Genomic DNA, 8,115 nt, shown 5'->3' on the forward strand with positions numbered 1-8,115 from the left:
AGCTGTCAGCATAGAGCCTGACGTGGGGCTCGAACTCACGGACCGCGAGATCATGACCTGAGCCGAAGTCAGCCGCTTAACCAACTGAGCCACCCAGGCGCCCCTCTTCCTCATTCTTTTGATGACTATTTGGGAGCCCATTTCAATGTAGAAACTCCTACTTTCCAGTTCTGGGAAATCTTCCTATATAATTCCCCCCCCCCCTTTTTTTTCTGTCTTTCTGGAGAGAATAAGCTATTACTGATAGTTTTAATTGTAGCTATTTATTTTTAGTTTTTTCTATAATATAGGAACCATACTCTGTTACACTACAGTTGCTATTTCTTTTTTTCTTTTCAAATTTTTTTAGCACTTATTTTTTTTTTGACAGAGAAGCAGAGCATGAGCAGGGGACAGGCAGAGAGAGGGAGACGCAGAATCCAAAACAGGCTCCGGGCTCTGAGCTGTCAGCACAGAGCCCGACGTGGGGCTTGACCCACAAACTGTGAGATCATGAACTGAGCTGAAGTCGGACCCTTAACCAACTGAGCCACCCAGGAGCCCCTATCATTGCTATTTCTTTTTAATATGCTTAATAATTTAATATTCAGAATGTCAGAGCACACAACCATTAAATACTTGGTCTCCCTTGAACATATCAGTTATTCTTAGAACCACAGGTAAATATATATTCATTGATCAACATCAGTTAGTCCTTATGCTGATGTTACTTCAAGTACTTTTGTTGTCTAAAGATCATTCTCTAGATTAAGATTCCCCAGGAAGAGTTCATGGCAACAGTATTTCCTTAGTTCTTAAGTGTTCATAACAGTATGCCTGAAGTTCAGCTTGGTTAATTATAGAATCCTTGGCTCATTTTCTTCCTTGAGTATTTTAAATATGTATTCCACTATCTAGGAAAAATAATAAACTATTGTTGAAAAGTCTGCTGACAGTCTGATTGCTTTTTCTTACATTTGTAAGACTTGGTCTTTTTGCCTTTTCTTTCTTTCTTTCTTTCTTTCTTTCTTTCTTTCTTTCTTTCTTTCCTTTTCTTTCTTTCTTTCTAAAGCTCATTTGTTTTACTTGAGTATCTCTTGGTGTTATCTATTCCAGGCAGATTTTCCTAGGTATGCTATATGCCATTTATTTATTTATTTTTTAAATTTTTTTAACGTTTTATTTATTTTTGAGACAGAGAGAGACAGAGCATGAACAGGGGAGGGTCAGAGAGAGGGAGACACAGAATCTGAAACAGGCTCCAGCCTCTGAGCTGTCAGCACAGAGCCTGACGCGGGGCTCGAACTCACGGACCGTGAGATCATGACCTGAGCCAAAGTTGGCTGCTTAACCGACTGAGCCACCCAGGCGCCCCAGCTGTATGCCATTTAAATATGCTAGATCAAGTCTTTAGTTCAGAAATAGTTTTATGAATTAAAGGTTTTAGTATTTTCTTTGGATTTCTTCTTCAGGGAATGCCCTTATACAGATGTTGGTTTGACTTTGCCTATCATCTATTTATATCTCTCACCTTCTAAATTTTTTTATATTGTAGGACAATTTTTAAATGTCTGAAAATTCTTTTATGCTCCCTCTTTCAAAGGGTAGAACCTAATTTCCCTTACCTTGAGTGTGGGCTGGACTTAGTGACTCACTGCCAATGCAAAGAATATGATGGAATCGGTGGTGAGTAACTACGTCCTCATTGGCATCACAGCTTTCTGTGTCACTCATGAATCATGTACACCACAGGGTATACCTTAGGAGAGCAGAGTGGGCCAGGATTGCTTTCCTAACTCAAAGGCCTTTCTACTGTTATAAAGAGTTAATATTGCCTTGTGCTTGGGGCACCTGGGTGGCTCAGTCCTTTGAGTGACTCTTGATTTTTGCTCCAGTCATGACCCCAGGGTCGTGGGATCTAGCCCCACATAGACCCCTGCATCAGGCTCCACACTGAACATGAAGCCTGCTTAAGATTCTCTCTTTTGCTTGGGTGCCTGAGTGGTTCAGTCAGTTGAGCTACTGACTGGCTCAGGTCATGATCTCACATTTCATGAGTTCAAGCCCCGTTTTGGGCTCTGTGCTGTCAGCTCAGAGCCTGGACCCTGCTTTGGATTCTGTATCTCCCTCTCTCTCTGCCCCTCATCCACTCATGCTCTGTCTCTCTGTCTCTCGAAAATAAATAAACATTAAAAAAATAAAAATTTTTTTTAATTAAAAAAAAAAAAAAGATTCTCTCTCTTGCTCGCTCTGCCCCTCTCCACAACTTGTGTGTACGCTCTCTCTCTCTAAAATAAAAAAAATAAAAAATATTAAAAAAATATATTGCCTTGTGCTTTTTGAAAGTACCTGCCTCCTCCCCCACTTTATCTGGATCTTCTCTTGCCTTTCTCCACAGTGTTTCTGTGCTGCTCCATTTAGCATCTACCCCCATAGATTCTCCTCTGAGAGGGACTTTGTCCTGCAAAGGAGATTCCGTTGGTTACTGCTGAGACTTAATAGGGCCTAGACTGTCCCATACAACCTAACCTTTCCTTTGCCTTCACTCTTAGCACCCCTTTCAGGTTCTGTCACTGCTCTAAAAATAAGCTAAATTAGCTTTCTATGCTGACTGAGGACATTTAGATTTTGGAGTAAGTACCTTTGGCAGTTTTTGTTGTTTTTTTTTTTAATGAGTTTACTGGTGCTCAGTGCCACCAGAAGACCCTTTGCCTGTTTTCTACTGCCTCCTGCCACTTGCTGATACCATGTGGGTCTTATTGGTGCTCTCCTTGTACTTGGGAATTCGCAGGATACCTTATTACTTTTATAGTAGGTCATTGTTGTGCATTTGTGGTGGCGGTAGCTATTGCTGGAGAATTAGGTAGATTAAAAAATATACCGAGGCGCCTGTGTGGCTCAGTCTGTTAAGTGTATGACTTTGGCTCAGGTCAAGATCTCATGGTTCATGGGTTTGAGCCCTGCATCCGGCTCTGTGGTAACAGCTCAGAGCCTGGAGCCTGCTTCAGATTCTGTGTCTCCTTCTCTCTCTGCCTCCCCACCCCCCCCCCCCCCCACTCATGCTGTCTCTCTCTCTCTCTCTCTCTCTCCCTCTCAAAAATAAATAAACATTTAAAAAATTTTAAAAACATAGGGGCTTTTTCGGATAGTAGAAATAATATGCACTCATTGAAAACAATTAGGAAAACACAGATGAAAGGGTACCTGGGTGACTCCGTTGGTTAAGTGTCCGACTTTGGTTCAGGTCATGATCTCTCAGTTCATGAGTTTGAGCCCCACATTGGGCTGTGCACTAACAGCGTGGAGCCTGCTTGGGGTTCTCTCTCTCCCTCTCTTTGCCCCTCCCCTGTTCATTCTCTCCCTCTCTCTCAAAAATAAACATTAAATTAAAAAAAAATACACCATTTTACTCTTGCACAGAAAGTATCACAGTTTTAATTTTTAGAAGTCTGGATTTTCTCTTTCCTACATCTTCTGGTTCTTGGTTTATGGACCCTACATCAACTCTTAATTCTGTAAGTATAATAGTGATTTTTAAAATAACCTTTTAGGGGCGCCTGGGTGGCTCAGTCGGTTAAGCGTCCGACTTTGGCTCAGGTCATGATCTCACAGTTCGTGAGTTCGAGCCCCATGTCGGGCTCTGTGCTGACAGCTCAGAGCCTGGAGCCTGCTTCAGCTTCTGTGCCTCCTTCTCTCTCTGCCCCTCCCCTGCTCATGCTCTGTCTCTCTCTGTCTCAAAAATAAATAAACATTAAATAAATAAAATAACCTTTTATTCTCCCTGCATTGTTCTTATTTTCTTTAAGTTCCCTTTTTGTTATTGTTTCTGATCTCATTTTCCTGTCAGTCTTCCCTCCACTATCTTGAGATCTTTGGCCCTCCAAACATATATAGAATTAAGCATTCTATCAGGAGCTCTGTGTATATATGTAGGACTTCTCAATGAGTGAGCTTCTTCATTATTGCTTGGCAGAGATTCATGTAGTTGAAGGACCCTCAACAGTCAGTATCACTTTCCCCAGCTTGGTGTACTCCCCATATACCTCCATGGGGTGGGGATAGAGGGTGATCGAGCTTAATTGCCAGTGTGTTCTTAGAGAAACTAAAGGAGGAGCAAGGAGGGGTCTCATGGTTCAATATAGAGACATAGAGACCTTCCTTAACTTCCCTATCTAATAAGGCACTGAAAACATGACCAGTGTCTCCGTGTCCAGATCCTCTATGTTTCAACTTGTCCTAAAAATAAACTTTCCATCTTTTGCCAGGGTGGGAACGAGGCCATCTCTTGTCTGCCCTGGGGTGAGAAATAAAATTTAATTATTTAACTTCTTACAAATTGAGGTGCCTGGCTAGCTCCGTCAGTAGAGGATGTGACTCTTCATTTCAGGGTTGTGAATTTGAGCCCAATGTTGAGTATAGAGATTACTTAAAAATAAAATCTTAAAAAAAGAAACAACAAAACTTCTTACAGATTTTTAACTACTCACTCTGTTTTGAGCTCCACCCATACTTACCTCTTCCTTCAGAGTTGTCTAGGACAATTATTGGTTCACTTATGAAGTCTTTTGGGATTCTGAAATTTTTAACATTTGTTCCCCAACTCTTACAGGCACTTAAATTTAAAGTCAGTTAAATTCTTTCTTATGCTCTCTAGATTCCAAAATTTTGTTGGCATCTACCCAGGTCTCCTTATCCTTAGAGATCTATGAAGTGTTTTTTTAAAAATCCCTTGTTATTTAAATGGAGTTCAAAAGCAGAAACAAATACATGTTTACCTCTGCCAGCCTTTTAATAATTCCTTTTCTGCTTAAACTGAGAATAGTTGTATTAATGATAATGCTAGAAATAAATCTATGATAATGTGTTTTCTAGAGAAGTGTTCTGAATTGGGCTGAACTAAGCCCATGCATGCCACGTAATAGTTCTTTTTAAAAATTACCTAGGATTTTTACTTTATATTCATTAAAACCTATTTAGGCATATTTAGGCATTTATTTTAGAAAATCATATCACACTTGTATATACATAAGGAAAATGAAAGCAGAAATTAAGGTTTTTCTAAAACTTCCTTATATTTAATGTCCTAGTCCTCTGAATTATATATGTATGTTTGTATGTATATATATATATATGATTCTTAATTGTGTTAAAAAAAACCCCACATAACATAAAATTTACCATCTTAAGCATTTTTTGGAAGATTTTATTTTTAATCTCTACACCCAACATGGGTCTGGAACCCACAGCCCCGAGATCAAGAGTTGCATATTTCGCCAACTGAGCCAGTCAGGTGCCCCCCATCATATCCGTTTTTAAGTGTACAATTCAGTAGTTTTAAATATATTCACACTGTTGTGTATGAACTTTTCCTTCTGTAAAACTGAAACTCTGTAACCATTAAACAACTCCCCATTTTCCTCTTGTCTCCGCCCCTGGCAGCCACCATTCTATTTTCTGTTTCTATGAATTTGACTACTTAGATACCTCACATAAGTGGAACCATTCCATATTTGTCATTTTGTGACCAGCTTATTTCACTTAGTATAACGTCTTCAAGTTTCATTCATGTTGTAGCATGTGTCAGGACTTCCTTTTTAGTGAAGTAAGTTTTGTGGAGAAAGAAAAATGCATCTCCCTTTAACAAGCAGCGTTGAAAATATGACTCACTCTGAAACGCTGGCTCAAAAATTTTAAATAAGTGGTAAGGCCAAACCTGAGGATGGAAAAGAAAGAAAAGGCATTTCTCACTTCCCCCGAATAAATAACAGCTTGGTTGCAAGAGAAATAACATGTCAAATATGTATTATCCTTGGGGTTTCATGGCAAAAAACCTTACCTACTGATAATATAGTAAATATCAAAAGAATACTCAATTAATGTTAAGTTGAATTGAAACGCCAGCCCTTAGTTTCCCCAAAGGGCTCTTAAATAAGCGTGTCTGATCCTGGGAGAAGAGACAAAGCCCAGTGTTTAGCTGCTGCAGTCTGGTTATTATGTTGTGATCTGCAAATTTCCCAATTCCGTTTCCAGGGTTTGCCTCCACACCGTGAAGCCCAGTATAGGGGCAAAGGGAAAATGGAAGGTCTGCGTAAGCCTGAATTGGCATGGGAAGCCAGAGTACTTGTTCAAGTTTGTATATAGAGAGGAATTTCCTGAACCCATTTTGGGGCAAAAAATTATTTTTTTCAGAATGAGCATGGTAACCCACTACTTCCCTGCTGCCTATTGAGAAATGTGCAGATACTTTCTACTTGGCACTCACACATCTGCCTTCCTTATACTTGGTCTTTTTCTAATTCCCTGGCTTCCTCTCTGTTGTTTCCTTCCCTTCCCTTTCTCTCCTTTCTGCCTTGCCGGTTCCCCTACTGAACTTTTGTTTCCTCTTCCATCCCCTTGAGTCCTGCGTCCTGTGTTGTGCCTTGCCTCCCCTGGCCTCCTTCCCATTCTGCCCACTGTGTACTTGTCTGCAGACAACCCAGAGGGGCCTCACAGGCTGGGTGGGGTTTCACTTGGGTAAATTACCACATCCTGGAGCATCATCCAGCAGTATTTTCTTAAGACTTGGGAATTGAAGTCAGCGCATTTAGTGGGGGGAGAAGTGAAACCATTTAGTGGGATGGCACTCCAGAGAACGGCTCTGTATAAATCAACAAATGGTGACATTGCATGAAAATGACCATGAGGGGAGTCTTAAGTGGGGACCAGAGGACCAGCAAAAGGACAAGGGCCCATAAGGTGATGATGGAATCAGGATGGGACAGCCAGGGCTGCTGGTTGTGGCTGGGTTCATTAGCCAGTGGTCTTTCCCACCACCTAACCCACTGAAGCTTGGTCAGTGGTAGGGCTGCACTGGGGCCAACTGTCTGGTTCCATTGCTGTCTGTTCGTGGGTAAACCTGGGCTCCACCCTGTTCTAGTTTGAAAAGAAAATTTAGAAAGAAAAAGATGCTCAATTTTGACTTCTAAAATAATGCTCCAGGTGTATAGAATATTATTACTTCTTCCTGGCTTGAAGAGGTGGACTCTCCAAGGTCATTTTAGAAGCCCCTCTGCAAAATGTTCCTTGAGTCATTCTTGAACGTACTATTACAGAAAAAACCTATCTTATGGGGGAGAAGCCATGAACATTGTAATTTCAAGAATAGTCATTAGGCCCTGGCCCAAGAATGGGATCTAAATTTTATTAACAAAATCTAACATTCCATTGACAGGTTGTGTGGTTTTTTTTTTTGTTTTTTTTTTTGTTTTTTTTTATTGAGAGACAGCGACAGAGCATGAGCATGGGAGGGGCAGAGAGAGGAGGAGACACAGAATCTGGCAGCCTCCAGGCTCTGAGCTGTCAGCACAGAACCCTACGCAGGGCTTGAACTCACAAACTGCAAGATCATAACCTGAGCTGAAGTTGGATGTTTAACTGACTGAGCCACCCAGGCGCCCCATCCATTGACAGTTTTATCCCCAATTTAAGTATTTAACCCTCCCTTAGAATGAAAGCAAATCTCAGAAGGGGGCAATAGATCACCCCTTATGAATCTTTAGCCTTAACTCACACTCCTCACCTCCATTCCCCACATCCTTTGTTCCAGATGAACCAGAATTCACTGGTGGAGCCAACCAGAGGCTTTTGCAGGCCTTCATGCCTGAAACTTTTGAGCCTGATTTTTCTACTTGGGACCCTTTTCTCTCTCTTGTTTAACTTCCCATTCTTCAAAATGCAGGCAATGTCACTCCCTGTTCAAAGTCTGTTCTGCAAGGCAAGCATAGCCCAACTGAGCCTTCCCTGCCTACTTACTTAGGTCTGTCTTCCCTGATGGCTCTTACCCCAGTGGACTCTTTGGCTTACAGGCTTATCTTCCCACTAGGTTAAGCCTCCATCAAAGATGTGAGCTGTACCTTGTTCATCATTGAATCTCACATCTAGAACAGTATCTGACCCAGAGTAGGTTCTGTTTATGGAGTGAGTGAAGTTTTTACTGCCAGTGTGTCTCTAATGGGGGTGGCGGTGCAGGGCTGGGGGGGTGGGGAGGGAAGAAGCCAGGAGAAGCAGCATCAGAGGAGGCTGCTGAGAGGAGGCTGGGCTTACCGAAGGCAACCCCCCTGGGTGATAGTTTTGCAAAGGGCCAGTTTAGAGACATGC

Source organism: Panthera pardus, unplaced genomic scaffold (genome assembly GCF_024362965.1).
Source record: "Panthera pardus isolate Hobbes unplaced genomic scaffold, ASM2436296v1 HiC_scaffold_16, whole genome shotgun sequence".
Classification (NCBI taxonomy): Eukaryota; Metazoa; Chordata; class Mammalia; order Carnivora; family Felidae; genus Panthera; species Panthera pardus.